The 21,051-nt window shown below is 35.4% G+C and overlaps 1 pseudogene; it reads right to left on the reverse strand.

Annotated features, from left to right (window-relative positions):
- Nucleotides 1-2,183: 2,183 nt before the first annotated feature.
- On the reverse strand, nucleotides 2,184-4,895 carry LOC145163611 (uncharacterized; annotated as a pseudogene).
- Nucleotides 4,896-21,051: the final 16,156 nt, after the last annotated feature.

Genomic DNA, 21,051 nt, shown 5'->3' on the forward strand with positions numbered 1-21,051 from the left:
AATCTTCTAAAAAATGAAAATATATAAATAGTAATAATGCAAATATTTGTCAAAATACCCGATGCACTATACTTCATTATGGTTCCTTTAGCGACTACATTTGCAGCAAATTGAACCGCAAGAAGACATGAATTATCCTACCAAAATATAGTATGTTAGTTAGTAGAAAAAGAAAATTATTTAAATATATTTTTCATAATTGTCTTCAAGGACTTACAAGTGATTCATCCCGTGGTTCTTTTTCAACATCTTCAATGACGCCCCCTACTTGGCAACTTGCGGCTTCAGAAACATTACGTACACCTCTTTTTAGTTTCTCCAAGTCATCTTCAAGTTTGTTGATTCGTTTATCCACCCTCTCGTTCTCAATCTCCAAGTAATACTTAACATTTTTGGGTAAATAAAAGTATTGTTGTGGCGTTATAAATTTACCCATCCCTCGTACACGCCCACGTTGTTCCTGAGTACCCCTGGCCTCTGTAAGCACATCATGTGTTCCACATGTAACCGCTCCAAAGCTTCCAGATTTCTGCAGCTCATCCTGTAAAAAAATTAGGACAAATGTTAGAAAAAAAAATGGGACAAATGTTATTTTTTTATATATATTTGGCATTCAATGAAACTTACAATTTTATCAACAATCATCTTGACATCTGATTCGTATCCTCCTGTCTTCAACTCTCTTGCTTTTTTCCACAACAGTGTCCTATCAATCTCCTCTTCCGTCTTGCCGGTTTCTTGCATCTAAATTATCAAGAATAACAAAGTCAATTAACATAAATATATACAAATAAAATAATCAATACTTAGTGGGAATCATACGATGTCATTAATGAGTCCGACATATCCTTTTCTGCTCAAATGATGATTGTATTTATGATGTGCACGGGTGTTTTTAGCTTTTGTACTTTTCTCCTGCATTAGAAACATTAAAATTGTAACTACAAACTTTTAACTTTCCACTTTTTTGTAATTCTATGGGATATAAATGCATATAAGAAAAGTTTAACCAACCTCCCACTTTTTTGTAACTCTATGGGATACAAAAACTTTCCAGTCTTCTTTCTTTATAAACGGATAATCTTTCGGAGTTTTGAATAGATTTGCCTTGGGATCTTTACTTCGGTTCTTAATGAACTAGGCATATAGATAATGCTTGAAGTTTCTGCACTTCTTCCCGATCGATTGGAGAGTTTGCTTCCGACTCTTTGGGTCAACTACAAACTTTTCCTGAAACATAAAAAAAGGGTTGGTTAAAAAACAGATTTAAACAGGGACAAAAACAAGGACAAAAACAGAAACAGGGACAAAAACAGAAACATGGACAAAAACAGGGACAAAAACAAGTAATAACAAGAAGAAACAGAGACTTACCAAAACATATTGCCATAACCCTTCCCTTACTTCTTCACTAACTTCCAGCCAAGACTCACAGGTTATGGGAACCATTGTTCTTGCAACCAAACCCTCAAAACTAGACAGTTTTGTGGCTTCCTTTCCAACCGGGACACCTTTTTTATTGTAAGTTATTACAAGTTTCACTTTATTAGCTTTTGCCTTTGTTGTCGGACCTCTTTGTTTGGAGTCTTCATTGTGATCAGAAGCTGAATCCGATTCCATGTCACAAAAACACAACCTGTTTCAACAAGATTCAAATAAAATTAAGTACATTGTTATTTGTTGCAGTTGGAAAAAAATTAATCACATTCAAAATCTGAAATAAAAACATACCAAAAACTTTATTATTCTGCAAAAAAAAATATTTAAATTAATATGCCCTCGCCATCCGGGCGCGTACACAAAAAATCATCATCAAGGTCTAATAAAGCGGAGTCTTGTGTTAAATCAAAAGTAGCATCAAATTCCAACATATCATCAGTTTCACCATTTGATCCATACTTGTACATCCTATGTGGTGTGAATCCAACAACATGCAAATTCTCATCTTGTTGATCTTGAACATAAAAAACCTGTTTGGCTTGACTAGCTAATACGAAGGGTTCAGACTTCTGACCAAGTCTATCAAAGTTAACTACCGTGAATCCTAAATCATCCTTTTTTATTCCACGACTATCAACCCAATCACACATGAATACAGGAATAGTAAACATGCGATAATCAAGATCCCATATCTCCTTTATACGACCGAAGTAAGTAACAGCACCATACACAGGATTGGAGTCTTATGCACTAGCAATCTGCATAGTATGTGCAACTAAAGATACTCCACTGCATTGAGTTGTTCTAGACTCATCTCGAGATGTTGTATGAAAATGATACTCATTTATGGCAAAACCGCTATATTTACTAACAACAAAATTAGGCCCTTTGGCCAACCAACGAACATCATCACAAATATCTTCCCCGTTAGCCAAACGTTTTTCAACCTATTAGAAAAATATCTAATTAATGTAATTCAAACAAAATAATTAAAAATATTATAATTCTAACAATCTTATTTTAAAAATAAACCTCTTTCTTAAACCAACTAATAAATGTCCGACTATGTTGGCTCTGCAACCATGTACTTTTGCGAGCGTGACGAGGGTTCAGATCCTTCAATTCCAACATATGTTGCCTGAAGTGTATTACAAGTTAGAAGAATGTTTTATATGATAGATAATGGTATAAGAGTATACAGTTTCATGTAATTCTTACTCTATATACGACTCCACAACAGCAGTGTTTCGTAATACATAAAGATGAGCTTGATCAAGTAACTGAGCATCTACAACATCGATTGTAGCCTTCGATAAAGGCTTGCCGCTGCGGATTCTTTCATCAACACGTTCATGAGGATTGCCAATTGATTTCGTGTTTTTTAAGTAGTCTGACCAAAATTCTAAGGCCTCCTCCGCCACATAACACTCTGCAATGCAACCCTCGGGTCGATGATGATTTCTTACATACCCTTTAAGTGTTTTCATGTATCTCTCAAATGGATAGATCCACCTAAAATGAACTGGGCCACACAACCTCACCTCTCTAACTAAATGCACCATCAAGTGAGTCATGATATCGAAAAATGAAGGAGGAAAGTACTTCTCTAACAAACATAATGTTAATACGATGTCACTTTGCAACTTGCCTAGCTTACTAACATCAACAACTTTACTACATAGCTCATTGAAAAAATGACACAGGCTTAGGATTGTTCTCCGCACCTTCACATCTAACACCCCTTTGATTGCAAAAGGGAGAAATTGTTGCATTAGTACATGACAATCATTAGACTTCAAACCATTCATCTTTGAAACATCATCCGACACGAGATTCTTGAAATTAGAGCAATACCGATGCAGAACTTTTATGTTAGACAGGGTATCATAAAATAGATGTTTCTCTGCGGAATTCAATGTGTACTTGGCAGGCGGAAGCCAATGTCGATCCCCTTTTGCTTGAGGTCGTAATTCAGTCTTAATGCCCAACGCTTCAAGATCTTGTCGTGCTTTTAATCCATCCTTCGTCTTGTGAGGCAAATTCAACGCTGTCCCATAAACACTCTCGGTCACATTTTTTTCTATGTGCATGAGATCTAACTGATGGCGAACAAGCAACTTCTTCCAATATTCAAGTTCAAAAAAAATCGACTTTTTATGCCAAAATTTAGATCTCTCGTCGATACTTTCTTTTTTCTTCTTTGAATTTTCCTTCTTTGGCGTTTCCTTCTTTGACGCTCCCTTCTTTGACTTTATCCTCTTTAACTTTATCTTCTTTGATCCTACCTTCTTTGACTTTATCTTCTTACCCCATGTAGTCTCAAATCCCGCCAGATAGTCATAAATATCTTCACCTGATGATGGTTGTGGCATAAAATCGTGCTCATGTTGATTGTTGAAATGTTTTTTTCTTTTACGAAAAGGATGTTCAAGTGGTAGGAATCTTCTATGCCCAAGGAAGCATACTTTTTTGGACTTTGGCAACCATTGTGAACAAGTATTCTTTGAACATATTGGACAAGCATAATAACCTTTGGTAACACACCCTGAAAGATTACCATATGCGGGAAAGTCACTTACAGTCCAAAGTAATATTGCTCTTAGATTGAAGTATTCTTTCTTATAAGAATCAAAAGTCTCAACGCCAGTTTCCCACAAGAGTTTCAGATCTTCTATCAATGGTGCCAAGTAGACATCAATATTGTTACCAGGTTGGTTTGGCCCGGATATCAACAGAGTCAACATCATGAATTTTCTTGACATACACAAATAAGGGGGTAGATTATATGTTATTAGGATAACCGGCCAACAACTATGCTTGGAACTTAATGACTTGTGAGGATTGATACCATCAGCAGACAAGGCTAATCTAAGATTTTGTTTTTCTTGTCCTAATTCTTTCCACGTGTTATCAACAAGCTTCCAAGAAGGGGTATCGCGAGGATGAGTAAGCTTCCCATTATTGACCCGACCTTGTGCATGCCAAGTTAAGTCATGTGCAATTTGTGGTATTGAAAACATTCTTCTAAATCTAGGGATGATAGGAAAATACTACAAAACTTTTGAAGGTACGTTTTTGGTATTCTTCTTCCAACGAGAAGTGCCACAAGTTGGACATCGAGAAGCATCTTTATGCTCTTTCCAGAATAGAACAAAATCATTTTCACATGTATGAATCTTCTGATATTGTAGACCTACTCCTTTTAGCAACTTCTTGGACTCATATATCGAGCTAGGGATGGTATTGTTTGATGGTAAGATATCTTTTAGGACAGACAACAAAGCATCAAAACTAGCATCAGACCATCCAAACTGACCCTTCAAATGTTGGAATTTCAATAATCCACTAAGTGCATTATACTTTGACCCTACATAAAGTGGCTTATCACATTCTTCAAGAAGTGTTTTCAATGAATCAGGTTCTTCGTCTATATATTTGAAGGCATCATGTAGCATATCCTTTATTTAAATAGCTTCAGGAGGAATGTAATTGTTAGGGCATCTAGAATCACTCTTGGGTTGTTTTTCTCCATGGAAAGACCAAATCTTATAATTTTCATCGAAGCCATGGGCAAACAAATGATAGCGGACATTGTCAATTGAGTGGTTACATAAATTGATGCAATTTACACAAGGACATGGAATAACATCTAAGTTTGGATTATTTCTTTATGCAAACTCTAGAAAAGCATTCACGCCTTCATCATATGCAGTTGATAATCTACTAAAGGACATCCATAATTTATCCATTAAACATTTGTTTCCAACCTACATAATTATCTACCATTTAAAGCAACAATGATTATGCATGTATATGGACAAAAACTGTGCAAAAACAAAACTGTACAAGGACCAAAACTGTACAGGGACAAAAAAACTGTACAGGGGCCAATCTTGACAAAAACATTGTTCAGGGGCCAATCAGATGTCAAATACAGATGGTCAACACACAGAAATATAACATTCTGATGAGGGGAGGTGCATTATTTTTTAAATTTCTCGAGACTATACTTAAAAGAAAGAAAAAAGAACTGATTTTGTGAAGAGAATTGCTACCAAGAGCAATGGAAAAAGCTTTCTGGGATGGAATCTCGGATTCTATAAAACAGGAAAAGTACACTTTATTTCTTTATTTTCCAGTTTATATTTAACTTTTATTTATTTATTTCTATATATTTTTTTATGTCATCGGTTATGTAATTAAAGTTGTCTTCTTATCTTTTTCTGTATTGACTTGAGCAACTATGTGATGCAATGATTTTCAACCATGACCCACCAAGATGTTTTGATTGCTGGGTAATGTATACATATAGTCTATTTAGAACTACATTTATTGGTGATATTTTTTATGTTAATAATTTGCTAAATAGCTTTATTTTTTATTTTTTGCTATAGTTCTAGTTAGTAATAAAGATTTATATTGCCTCTTTACAAGAATGTATGATCATTAGGATGTTTTCTTCTTGTTTCTTTTTCTAATAATATTTCTTGTCTCTTCCACTATAAATCCTATTGTAAATTGTTTATTATGCTTCTATGATTTGTGAAATAGGGAAGACATTACTTGGAAAGACTCTAGCTCGTTTTGTTAATGTTCCATTTGTTGTAACATACACGTTTTGAAATCGTGTTATGTAATCCAAAAAGTCAAAAATATTATGAAATATTATGTGAAATTGAGTGCTGAGTTCTAACAGATAGTTTTTACGAGAAATGAAGTAAAACTATGTTTAGACTCACTCATAAATTATTGGAAGTCTTATGAGATTCTAATTAAAAGCCAAATAGTGAAATTTAGTGAAAATATAAAATTTTAAATAAGTAAATTTGATTATTGAAAGTTGTAGATAATCTCGTTAGAAACATGTAGGCGAAAACCTCATCGAAATCCGAGTTATAACGAAGAAGTTATGACCAATCGAAGATTCGAGATAAAACCGGCACGGTGCCGAATGACGTAAAAAGTGAGTTTTTGATAAACTACTTTTTAGCCTTAGTGATCTAAATGAAAGGCGTAGTATTCGTTAAACCGAGAACTTTGATAAAAAGAACGCCAAAATCTGACTTCGTATGAGGAAGTTATGATTTTTACAAGTTTCAGCTTAGCAGTAAACAGCTAAAAACTTGAATTTTAGATCGAGTGATTTTCAGCCAACACAACCTAAACGAAAATCGAAGGTCTCGTCATTGGCAGTAGAACGGTAAAAAGTCTGACGAAAACGGACGTCGGATGAAGAAGTTATGAATTTTTAACGGATTTACCAGTCTCGGTCTGTTAAAAATAATAATATAAAAATAAAGTCAAAATTTTCCGACGAAGTCTAAACGAAAGTTGTAGAGCATAATTTTCTCTACACGTGCATATAAAGAACGTCAAAAACGGAGCCGGTATGAGAAAGTTATGGATTTTACAAGATTGGGCACAATTTTCGAGAAATTTCGGAAGAGTCACCTTTGGACACGTCACCCTCGCATGCGAGGCTTCCACGTGTCGGACAGGTGCTCGCTGCTGATTGGACCGCGGTGCGCGTGTCGCCCTCTGATTGGTCCGAAGTCGTCATAGGCGCCTCCTGATTGGACCGAAGTCCGGTCCACTTAGAAGACCCCAGCCGTCCGATGCCTCGCACGTGTCCCTCGCAGAAGCTGCCGCGTGTCCGAGCCAGCTGCTTCGCTCTGCGGTCTCCACCTGGCCTTCACTGCTGATGCCACCTGCCTCGCTGACTCACCCCTTCTCGGATCCGAAGCTCGGTCTCGCACCCTATATAAGGGAGGTGCGAGACTTCCCGGGTAAGAATTTATTTTTGCCCCTTTTTCACCCCTAAACTTTATTTTAAGCCATTTCGACTTCCCCCGAAGCCCCGATATCATTTTAGCACCCGAAACACGCCCCGAGATTCCCGAGAAGCCCGAAAAATTTATCTTTTCGGTTTCGAAGCTCTACCTTCGCAGAGCCCGGTTTCCAAGAAAACTCCCGGTTTTCAACGAAGAAAGTAATATTTAGAGCCGAAGTGTTGCCCAAATTATTATTTTGACCCCCGGTTAATTCAAGGTGAGTTTAATATATAGGAACAATTGTATGTTATGTGTTATATGTGCTATGTGCTTTTCCATGTTATCATCTCGAGTTGTTGTTTCCGCTATTTTTATAGCAAGGCTGTACCTCTGACTTGAAGTGTATGACATAGGCATCACTTGGGTATTGGTATGAACCGTTGACCATGAAGTGTATGACATAAGCATCACTTTGGCTTCGGTAGAATGATATTCCTGAGTATTTTCCCGTGTTATTTTTATTTCTGCTATTTATGATAGCAAAGCTATACCTTTGACCATGTGATCAGTTTAAGAACTCAGATTCATAGTGGTACTGGTATGTAGCCTCTGGCCATGTAGAGCATGTCCCGCAGTAAGTGAATGACTCTATTCTATGGCATTGGCAGATGGTTAGACAGGGCGTGAAAACCTGAAATCTACCAAAATGTTAATCCAAAGTTGTATGTCTTCTGTGCCATTTGGGCCAAAGCGTTATTGATGTATATCAAGTATGGAAATTGTTATGTCTCAATGATTGTATATCTTTGAATCAAATCAATGATTGTTAGGGAAAGCTTATCATATTATGCCTTTGTTGTTCCTTGCTCCTATTTGCTTCTGCCATATTGGTATATATATATATATATATATATATATATATATATATATATATATATATATATATATATATATATATATATATATATGGCATAACGTTATATTGTATCTATTATTGAACTCACTAAGCGTTATCGCTTACCCCTCCCAATGTTTTAACATAATGCAGGCAATAAGCACCCAGTATAGTTGGAAGACTTAGAATAGTTGTAATATTATTTTTTGTATTTTGGTTTAGGTTTGTATAGATTTACAATATCCTGGGTAGTCATGTAAAATCTTAAAACATAGTCGGTTTGTATCCAATCTTTTGTAATGACTTTATCGATGTAAAAATATTATTTTATGAATATGCATGTAGCATGTTTTGGAGTAACTATATTGTCACGTATGAAAGTTTGGGTCTTTCAGAAATATGAAAGTATAGAAAGGGGTTCTTTCAATCATGGTATCAGAGCAGTGGTTTAAGTGAACTAAATCCCATGGATTGGTATTTAGACTTAAACTATTGGAGGTTCAATATATGAACTGGAATCATTGTAAATATTTGGATGCAAACCATAGGAAACACTTAAGTGGGGTATTGGGTAGTGATAAACCCTAGTATTCTAAGACATTAAGTTACTTCAAAAATTTTAGAGAATTAGTATATATGAACTAGGAATTTTGAGAATTTCTAGATTTAAACATGAATTATTAAGTGAAGATGATACAACATGTATCTGGTATATTTTAGGTTGAATACCTAATGGGGTAAGCACTAGAATATTAAGAGGAGATATGTGTTATATTCTATTAAATGCTAAATGATAAGTAAATATAGCATGCTTTAGGTTTCATACCTATATTGCTATTATTTGAGAAAGTTTAAGGTCTGTTGTCGACCTTGGTTTAGAAAATTTTATGTTCAGAATTCTAAGAATTTTCGTAATAGAATTTACATGAAATTTTTTGAAGTAATAAAGATACTTATGATAATTGATATTGATAAGTTTGTTGATAAACGATCGAAGGATATCGTGAAATAATAAATATGAAGTGTAATCGTAAATAGTGTATTAATACCTATAAAGTGGTATTATGCATTTAAAATATGTAAGATAATATAATAACATCTTTGGAAGAAAGATGTGCGTTTGAAATACATTTGGATGAGATAAATGTTTTGGCATAACCGATGAAGTTGTTCAACCGCTGTCCAGATTAAAGCAGTGATAGTTTATAGAGTCGGAAGAACCGAGGATGGTGATAAATACTTCAACAGTATTGAAATTAATGTAGTCCAGGATTTAGAAGAATTAAATGAAGATCAAAGGAAAGGCTAATGAAGTTTTTAGACTTATTAGGCCAAGGCTTGGTGATGTAGTATGTAGTTCAAGTAGTAACCCTATACAAGATGCTCAGACTTAGTATTTGATAAATACTGAGTGATGATTGACTTCTATCACATCTATGGAAGTTCCATTGTGTGTTAAGCCGACTTTAACATACAAGATTGGGATAGTGAACTAGGTTATTCGGTTGTGAAAAGGCTGAGTGGCTTACTTGTTAGAGTAAGGTAGAGTACTTAGTTGAAGAAGTTATACACTCATATTATTGTATGAGAAGAAATGTTGTAGTTAAGAATGACAGAGAACCAAGTTGAAGCTAGTAGAGCTTGCTGAGATGCAGCTATAATGCAAACTTCTTAGGATAGACTCCTATGAAGTAGACTTAAAAGATACAACCATGAGAAGAAGACTTACTCAGATACAGGAATGACGATGTCATGAAAGGATAATGAAACCAACAAATATGCATGATGGTTTGCATGAGTTAGAAGATGATGTAAGTAGTTGGAAACTATTTGTCTTTACACTGCTAAAGGAAATTTTGGGTGTAGTATGTCTTACAGAGTAGACACTACCCGAGAAAGAATTTATATGAAGAAATGGAAGTAAAATTCTATCGACCTATGGAAAAGTATTAGGATATATTAAATCGAGCATATGCATGAGAAGAATTTTAGAAGGCGAGTATAAGTAATCCAATATATGTTTGATAGAAACGCGAAAACCCTAGTTGAGTCTAGGAGAAATTGTTGTATGTATTTGTTCGAACACACTCAGGTGTGAAAATTTTGCTTTGTGAAAATTTTGAATGGTGACTTAAGAACTGCGAGACAATACTTGGGACGAGTATGAGTAGGTGTGAATAGTAGTAGAGGCCTATACTACTGGAAGCACAGGACTCACACTTGGATCAGGAAAAGTCACAAGGTTACCAAGAAGCTAGTATATGATTCCGTTTTATTCATGTGTGTCGTTACCTTCGTTTCGGTAATGACTAAGAAGATAATTATCGTTCAAATCTTAATGTCATAAAGAATCGAGTCCGATTAGTATAAATCCGCGAAAGGAGTTGATTGGTTCAGAGAACCATGTCTTATATAGTGACAAAACTTCAGTAGGAATACTGAAGAAGCAAATGGTCGAGGTAGTCGATAGAAATATAACAATCTTCATTAAAGAATTGAGCAATCATTAGCCAGAGATGTGACTTGCTATGTGGTGTTACTGGCCACAAGAAATGTTTCCGCCCTACTCTTACTAGTCAAATGGTGGGGAGTCAAGTTTTCCGTTCAACAATCAAAGAGTACTCCAACTCAAAAGGAGGAGGTGCCAAAAGCTAAAAGATGTGTATGTCCGAAAGCACGAATTAGAGATACGTGGTGCTATTCTTTCTGTTCCAAAGCATCCACGTGTTGATCAAACTCTTTTTTTTTCATTTTCTTTATTCCATCAGCTTGATTCATTCGATCTGATTCTAATACAAGAGTTTGGTTCGTTATGTGTCTTGTGCGTTATAAAATCATAGGTCATTAGAATAAGACCATTCGAGTTGTTGTTATAGCAAAAGTAAAGACCTTATCTTGGGTTTAGTCTATAAACCAAGAAGGAGCAGGAGTCTGAAATGAGAATTGAGTTTTAACTCAAAGATTAGGATCGAAAGCCCAATAGAGAATGATGAGCGGGTGCAGGTTTGAGCACCGCTAGTGATTAAGAAGTTTGAAGAGTTTGACAATTGTTTGGCAAACCAAAAGTTAAATATCATACATTTTAGATTACCACAGAGGAAGTAAGTTAGGATTCGAATGTTGTGACTAGTAATTTCTCGTAAACTTTAAATCTGCTCACATCTTATTTGATTGTGATGCCTCAGATTCTTTCGCGCCTTATAAATCCGCACATTCTTTTCAAATTTCTTGTTACGCAATTGTCCAATCATTTCATATAGATAACATAGGAAATATATCATTACTTGCTGATAAAGTCTATAGAGATAGTATTATTGGAATTGAAAGTTATAATCTTCCTGCTAACCTAATTCCTATCTTCTTTCCCAACTTTGATATTATTCTCGACATGAATCAATTTTCAAAGAACTACGCAGAACTCTTGTGCTACGAAGAGATGATATGCATCCCTATCGAAAGGGAAGATTCTATTTATGTCTACGGTAAAAATAATAATTTTTTTTTCTTAAAAACTCGTAAATTTACATTGAAGGGATATTCTACTTATCCGGCTTATACAGTTAATACCTTGAAAGAGGAAAAGAAAACTGTGAATGATAGCCTTTGGATAATTATCGACCGACTGATTAAGAGTGCATATTTTCTCGCCATACGTACAACGGTTCTAATGGAGATATACGCACAAGTTTACTTAGACGAAATTGTGGCGAGACATGGTGTGCCACTAAAGATTATTTCCGATCGTGATACTCGCTTCACTTTTCACTTTTGGGCGAGTATGAAAAGTGAATTGGGATCTCGTGTTGCTCCCAGCACAGCTTATCATCCCCAGACAGATGGATAGATGGAGAGAACAATCCAAACAATAGAAGATATGCTTCGTGCATGTGTCTTAGGGTTCGGTAGCAACTGTGAACACCATTATGTTGGCATAATGTTGGACAGAAAATCCTTGGTGGTCCTGAAATGATTCAAGACACCACTAATAAGATTCTAATTATACTTAGAGAAAATAAGAATGAGATAAGAGCGAAATATCCTCATTTGTCTAAATCGTTGTGATTTCGGGGACAAATTCCTCAAAAGGAGGAGGTATTTGTAACATACACGTTTTGAAATCGTGTTATGTAATCCAAAAAGTTAAAAATATTATGAAATATTATGTGAAATTGAGTGTTGAGTTCTAACAGATAGTTTTTACGAGAAATGAAGTAAAACTATGTTTAGACTCACTTATAAATTATTGGAAGTCTTATGAGATTCCAATTAAAAGCCAAATAGTGAAATTTAGTGAAAATATAAAATTTGAAATAAGTAAAATTTGATTATTGAAAGTTGTAGATAATCTCGTTAGAAACATGTAGGTGAAAACCTCATCAAAATCCGAGTTATAACGAAGAAGTTATGACCAATCGAAGATCCGCGATAAAACCAGCACGGTGCCGAATGACGTAAAAAGTGAGTTTTTGATAAACTACTTTTTAGCCTTAGTGATCTAAATGAAAGTCGTACTATTCGTTAAACCGAGAATTTTGATAAAAAGAACGCCAAAATCTGACTTCGTATGAGGAAGTTATGATTTTTACAAGTTTCAGCTTAGCAGTAGACAGCTAAAAACTCGAATTTTAGATCGAGTGATTTTTAGCCGACACAACCTAAACTAGAATCGAAGGTCTCGTCATTAGCAGTACAACGGTAAAAAGTCTGACGAAAACGGACGTCGGATGAAGAAGTTATGAATTTTTAACGGATTTATCAGTCCCGGTCTGTTAAAAATAATAATATAAAAATAAAGTCAAAATTTTCCGACGAAGTCTAAACGAAAGCTGTAGAGCATAATTTTCTCTACACTTGCATATAAAGAACGTCAAAAACGGAGCTCGTATGAGAAAGTTATGGATTTTACAAGATTGGGCACAATTTTCGAGAAATTTCGGAAGAGTCACCTTTGGACACGTCACCCTCGCATGCGTGACTTCCACGTGTCAGACAGGTGCTCGCTTCTGATTGGACCGCGGTACACGTGTCGCCCTCTGATTGGTCCGAAGTCATCATAGGCGCCTCCTGATTGGACCGAAGTCCGGTCCACTTAGAGGACCCCAGCCGTCCGATGCCTCGCACGTGTCCCTCGCAGAAGCTGCCGCGTGTCCGAGCCAGCTGCTTCGCTTTGCGGTCTCCACCTGGCCTTCGCTGCTGATGCCACCTGCCTCGCTGACTCACCCCTTCTCGGATCCGAAGCTCGGTCTCGCACCCTATATAAGGGAGGTGCGAGACTTCCCGGGTAAGAATTTATTTTTGCCCCCTTTTCACCCCTAAACTTTATTTTAAGCCATTTCGACTTCCCCCGAAGCCCCAATATCATTTTTAGCATCCGAAACACGCCCCGAGATTCCCGAGAAGCCCGAAAAATTTATCTTTTCGGTTTCGAAGCACTACCTTCGCAGAGCCCGGTTTCCAAGAAAACTCCCGGTTTTCAACGAAGAAAGTAATATTTAGAGCCGAAGTGCTGCCCAAATTATTATTTTGACCCCCGGTTAATTCAAGGTGAGTTTAATAGATAGGAACAATTGTATGTTATGTGTTATATGTGCTATGTGCTTTTCCATGTTATCATCTCGAGTTGTTGTTTCCGCTATTTTTATAGCAAGGCTGTACCTCTGACTTGAAGTGTATGACATAGGCATCACTTGGGTATTGGTATGAACCGTTGACCATGAAGTGTATGACATAAGCATCACTTTGGCTTCGGTAGAATGATATTCCTGAGTATTTTCCCGTGTTATTTTTATTTCTGCTATTTATGATAGCAAAGCTATACCTTTGACCATGTGATCAGTTTAAGAACTCAGATTCATAGTGGTACTGGTATGTAGCCTCTGGCCATGTAGAGCATGTCCCCCAGTAAGTGAATGACTCTATTCTATGGCATTGGCAGATGGTTAGACAGGGCGTGAAAACCTGAAATCTACCAAAATGTTAATCCGAAGTTGTATGTCTTCTGTACCATTTGGGCCAAAGCGTTATTGATGTATATCAAGTATGGAAATTGTTATGTCTCAATGATTGTATATCTTTGAATCAAATCAATGATTTGTTAGGGAAAGCTTATCATATTATGCCTTTGTTGTTCCTTGCTCCTATTTGCTTCTGCCATATTGGTATATATATATATATATATATATATATATATATATATATATATATATATGGCATAACGTTATATTGTATCTATTATTGAACTCACTAAGCGTTATCGCTTACCCCTCCCAATGTTTTAACATAATGCAGGCAATAAGCACCCAGTATAGTTGGAAGACTTAGAATAGTTGTAATATTATTTTTTGTATTTTGGTTTAGGTTTGTATAGATTTACAATATCCTGGGTAGTCATGTAAAATCTTAAAACATAGTCGGTTTGTATCCAATCTTTTGTAATGACTTTATCGATGTAAAAATATTATTTTATGAATATGCATGTAGCATGTTTTGGAGTAACTATATTGTCAAGTATGAAAGTTTGGGTCTTTCAGAAATATGAAAGTATAGAAAGGGGTTCTTTCATTTGTCATTGCTGATGCAAACACCTTGACACAGGTCAGTCAGTTGCTGATATATTTATTTATATTGCTTTTATGGAAATGGACTGAAAAGTGAAAACCCAAGTGTTGTTCAATAATAATATGTGTCGATTGCATAAATTGAATTGGTTAAAAAACTGAAGCATTGTGGCATAAATTTATAACAAAGTGTAACAATGTTACTTAAATTGGTAAAAAAGTGAAACATTGTTCATTGTTGCATAAGTTGGTAAAAAGAGTGAGACATTGTTGCACAAATAAACATTTATGGAATGAATCGTGGTTGCATATTTTGGTACTGGTTATAGTGTTGCATATTTCGGTCCTTGAAGAAACTTGATATCAAGTTCATGTTGTTATGTTAATGAAGGAAGTGAGAGATGAGCTTTGTGAGATGTCACCTCAAAGCCAAAAACAAGAGATTCATGAAGTTATTGATCTTGATATTCTTTCTCAGTTAGGATTTTGAGATTTTCATTAACAGAAGCTTTCAGCCATAGCACATGAAAACAAACTTAAAGAATCTCATCAGAAAGTTCTCTCAGAACTAGTTGAATTATGCCAGGCTAACATGGTTAATACACAGAAAAAATTAATGAGGGGAGGTGGAGCTGAAAGCTCTGGAGTGCAGCAGTTGGTTATAAAAATTCTGATGTTGATTTTTTTTTGCCTTATGGGACAGGTTGCTCTTTCAAGAAAGTCTCCATATGTTCAAACTGCCCACGGGCCTTTCTTGACAAATAAAGATCATCTTACTAATGCAAGGAGAATTAGGGGTATTTTGGGCATTTCATATTATTATTTTGTTATGTCAGATAGTATAAGAGCGTAGTGTTATTTTTTATTTTTCTTGCAAAATGATAGTTTTCTTCTGCTTGTGATGAGTTCTTTTTTAATGTAGAGAGCTGAGAATTGCATACACTATAGCACACATGGAGCGTGAAGGTGGTGTAAGTCCAAGAATATCACCATTCGCACAAGTATAATATTTTTCATATCTATTTACTGAATTGCCCTTATCTATTTCCATCCATTCATTTGATAGATATCTATTTAAAAGGACAAGAAAGTAAAAAATGTTTCTCTCTTATAACACATGTGCACCCAAGACCCGCATGTTTATATGACACACATGCAAAACAATAACAGATTTAACTAACAATGATGTCACTCTAATCTTTTAATTTACTTACCATTGTATTTGTTTGTATATCATCAATCTTACATTTGTAATTTGGTTGTTTGCTTACTTTTTCTCTTCTACTTAAAATTTCCTACTTTTCATTCAAACTTCTTTTTTAAATGTTACTACTACAAAACAAATAGAAACTGTCTTTCACAATACCAAAAACTCTAACTGCAATAATTAATCAATTCTTATTTCAATATGCACAAAATTACCTACAATATGTCAAATATCCAAGCATCAAGTTTCATTTAAGAAGGCTTCTTTATACCAATCTATATCCTATTCCTAATTGCTATTTATTAAATATTATTTTGTTTTCACGAAATAGATGTCAAGTAAAAGTGGAGGTGAGGGATACCAGAAAGGTCAGCAGGCTCTGGGCGCTGTACTCGTGAATGGTTTTCGCACTGAATAGATTTCTGATAGCATCATCCTTTGAGGCTGCAACAAGTAACAGAACAATTGTTGCTTTATCACCCTTTGAAGTTGCAGCAAGTAACAGAACAATTGTAACTCATTGTAACTATATGCATATTGCAATGCACAATTATGAAAAAAATTAACAAACATTAGCATTTAGCAAGTTATGTGTGAAGGAAGGTTCACATAATGCAAGCTTGGATATTATACTTTAAACTAATTCAAACATGCTATCATCACTTTAGCACATAAAGTACTAACACGTTTAAGAGAATGATACTTGAATATGCAGCTTATTGAATGATTAATAACACATCTAAGCACATAATATAATAACTACATGAGGTGTTAGTGGGGAGTACATGTTTCCTTGCGTACCATGAACCTGTCACCGAAGTTTTATCTGAATACAATGTTGGGTTCAATGTGATGAACATTGGTGTGAAGGATTTGAAGCATGGTACTGTGATAACTGATGCATATATATTCAAGAGAAACAGCCAAATGGAATCATATTCAGTCTAATATAGGAGTAAAAAATCATGGTACTGTGATAACTGATGCATACATTGATGTTACTAGACATGTAGAGGGGTATGTTCAGGAAATAAGTTGTGAAGCTAGGAGCACTGATCAGATTAAAGTTAAAAAGACTCGAGATGCCAAAACAGGTGAGAGTAGACAATTACTGGTGAATTAAGATCCAGGGTACCAACAAAATTAAGATCCAGGGTACCAACAAACTGAAGAAAAAAACAGAAAACTAAAGGTTGTTAGGTTAGTTTTTTTTTATCTTGATTTAGTTTTAATTTTTGGGTGTTGATTGAATTTAGTTAGGTCTTTATGATTTAAGATGTAGGAGATTGAGAAGATGAATATTAGGGAAAAAGAGTCATTTTACTTTAAAGCCTTTTTATTAATGTCGTCGGTGCCAGAGACGACCCTTGCAGCAAAACTAAATTTGATTGTTAATTATTTGTGGTTTTTTTTATTATACACAATATTTTGCTAATGTTTGTAAGAAATAATTTTTTTTCTTTCTCACAGGGTTTGAGTGATCTCTCTCCAATATTTTGCTAATGTTTGTAATTCATCATGAAAGATGAATCACAAGCTTTCTGGTGTTTTTTTTATGGAAAGATTATGTCCAAATTTCAACCGTGATTGAGGGTATTTTGGTCATTTAATAAAAAAAGAGTAATGAAATTGAAACCACCTGCCCTCATGAATGGTTGAAGTCCATCAAATTTGAAATTTGAAGGAATTTGACAGAGTTGAATTCTGTCTGAATTTTCAACCAAATGCACCATCTGAAGCATAAAATCAGTATTGAATATATAAATCATAGAAAGAACTTGAGGGGAAGGTTGTCAACCAAATGCAACAAAACTAAGTATAATTTGACAGTATCTCAGGCTCTTGTTTTAAATGGATTTAGAGGAAGGTTGAGTCTCAAAATTGAGGGTGAAGATTTTGTGACTTTGGTGACTAAATCAACTCACCAAGACACTGCAACAAGGATGACTACTAGTGTACATAGAGCTTACAACACAGGCAGATCCACAAGGTTGACTGCTAAGAAATATTCCCAAGTGATGAAGAGGGAAACAAGTGAGCTTGTAAGAATTAATTTGTTGATGGATGAAGTGAAGGATTTGGGTGACACCATAGAAGAGAAACCCTATGTTATTACTTGGGATGGAGCCTTAAGGATTGAGAAGGTTGTTGATGAAACTGGAAGTAGAGAAAAGAAGGTCAACAAACGGAAGGTGAAATCAGTTGAAATAAATGAGCAACTTGAGGCTATGAATGTAGAGCTTGACATGAATGAAACGGATAAATCTGGCCAAGTAAACAAGACTAACCTCGTTGGATTGCTTAGAGATGATGTTGGACAGTTGAAAGAACTTGAGGGGAAGACTCTTGTTTTAAGCACCAAAGAAGAGCCAAAGTTTTAAGAACCTGAAGAGAAACATCTCACAGGGGAGTTTGATAAAGAGAAGTTTGAGGGATTTTTCGTCTCTTTTCTCGAGCCACTGACATTATACTTACACGGTTAGCCACTCCTTTCTTCACCTTGAGGACAAGGTGAAAGTTTGGGATAAAAAGCAGACCAAATGTTCGCAAGATGAAAGAAGGGGATAAAAACATTACATACAACTTGAGAAGCTTGAGATTTACCTTGTGTTCAACTTGAGAAGCTTCAGTAGGGGAGAAACCCTTGAATGTGTTCAATTTAGCATCAAATTCATGGCTACTAGGCGCTTCTTCCCCTTGTGTCGACTTTCTTCTGCTCTTTCTCTTCTGTTACTTGGTTCTCTGGCCAACCGGGAAGTTCACTTTTCCTAAATCGTTTCAACAGGAACACCTTAATCGGACCTAGGGCACGTAATTTTGAGCAGTCTCCAATGATGTCAGTTAAGCCCAAGGTCGTCGGCGAGGCGAAATCAGCCGAAGGAGAAGTAACCTAACGTCGTCGGAGGAGACGTTGTCTGCAAGGGGAGGCGGTTCGAGGTCTCAGAGTCGATCGATTGTAGAGAGTGAAGTGACTGATGAACACTGAGTGTTAGGATATTTTAATAGTAACCTCGATTATTGTAACAAGAGACGCGCGCCTTTCCTTAAAATTATAAGGCGACATTTATTGAGATGACGCACATTTTACATAAAGTGCCCTCCGTGTTTTTAAGTTTTTTACATTAGACACTAATTTAAGGGCACGCAATAATGCGCGACCTATATCCTTAAAATTTTTGAAGAGATGACACTTTTTTAATGTCACTCTCTTTTGTGTAACATAAATCAATGAGCGTCGTGTTTTGCACGTCGTAAAAGGGTATTTTTCTCCTAGGGACAGTTTTAGAAACCCTAAAAGGGATTCTGGAAGCCTCCATTTATATAATCAAGGAACTAAATAATTGCCTTATTTGAGATAATATTATTTTATGTTCAAATTAGGGTTTCTAGATGTCTCCTAGTCAACTATAAATAGAGCCTTATACCATAGAATTTCCGGCTACTCTATTCCTCCATACTAGATACGAAAATTAGTCCTCTCTCTCCTCTCTCCTAATCTTTCTAAGGTTCTTGTGTTGTAGGTGTGAACCATTAGAGGCCCGCACACAAGCGAAGCTTGTTTTCAAAGAGACTTGTGGATTAATCTTGTTGGAATCAAAGGTTTGCTTACAATAACAAATCAGAGGTATGTAATTCTTTTGTGAATTTTTATTTCCATTAGGGTTTAGAAGTTATGTTGTTCAATAGTATGTTGCTTCAATAGTGTTATGACATAGATCAAAGTAGGTTGCATGTACCTTAAAGAGTATAAGGATTTTCCCACATTATTGCTTGTAAAAACCCATCAGTGGTATCAGAGCATTCGATTATCTAACAAGTGAATGTATATTAGTTGAACTTGAACAAATCGTAGAAAACAAAATCAACATTTTTCCAGAGCCAGGACGTGGGCATCTTTCTGCCACGTCGTGGCGATCGTCTGATCCACGTTTTTCTTTTCTATCACGACGTGGGAATTCTTCTGCCACGTTGTGAGGAGCCTCTATTCAACGATTTTTTTTATTAATTCAAATTAATTAGGATAATTACCTTAGTTAATATTATTTTAATTGTATAAAATCTGAATATTTAACTTGGTAATCTGATCTCCTAAAATCTTGAATTTTTGAATTATCCTTGTGATTTTAATTATTTGATTAATTAAAAGATAAATATTGAAATCATTAATTGGTTTAAGTAATTAGAAAATTAAAATGTAAAAAGAGTAGCAGAACGACACAGAAGAATCTATTAGGCAGAAAGATAAAAGATTCTCCAATCTGAACGGAAAATACTTTAGTATCATGTTTTATGATCATCTTAGTAATTGTGAAATTGTATCACAATTGATCCTCAAAGAACATCTTAGTGTAATTGTATGACTAAGAAGACAAATCGAACATTGATGGAAATGGTTCGTTCATAGATGAGTCATACTTTGTTCCAATCAAGTTTAAGAGTTATGCTCTAATAACTATAAATTGTATCTTCAAACTCATTTCAAACTAAGAAGGTTAATAACACCTCGTAATATCTAGAGTAATAATGTTCTCCTTACTCGGGAACATTTAGGATCAGAGTTTTGATGTTTTTGTTGATCAAGAAAAAAAAGATAAACTAAGTCCAATTATTTGAAGTCTTTTCTTGTCGGGAATCCTCACGAACTTTTGAATATTTGTTTATCTCAACAACGAATGATCCTTGAGATAAAACCCATATGTCAAGAAGTCAGTGGGATTCGTATTGATCTTGAGAATCGCAATAGTCAACCGACAATGATCCTTTTAGTTATCACTAGCGCGCAACCTGAGGTTGAAAAACATGTTGTGTTTAAGTTGACACATTCTTATTTCTGTGCACCTTCAGTTAAGTTGGAAATGCTTTTTATTTTATGTTTTCATTTAATTGCAAAAGTAAAGCGCGTTGGTCAGTGAAAGTACACTGATCAATATGGGTGAGCTGCCAAGGATACGAAAACACTAGTAGGCCTTGAGCTGCCAAGGAGGAAGAAAGTAAGGATAACAAAGTTCAGTCCATGAAGGAAACTAAGTCTGAGTTTAGTTTGTCCTAAGCTTATGAATGTAGGTTGAAAATGAAAGGTTCACATGGATTTGAACGTATGCATCTTCAAATCTAGGTGGCAAAAGGTTTCGATCTAATTCATGAAAATGACTATGAGGAAATACCTTTGCTGATAGATTT

This window comes from Lactuca virosa, chromosome 3 (assembly GCF_052849685.1).
Source record: "Lactuca virosa cultivar CGN04683 chromosome 3, Lactuca_virosa_CGN04683_v6, whole genome shotgun sequence".
In the NCBI taxonomy this organism is placed as follows: domain Eukaryota; kingdom Viridiplantae; phylum Streptophyta; class Magnoliopsida; order Asterales; family Asteraceae; genus Lactuca; species Lactuca virosa.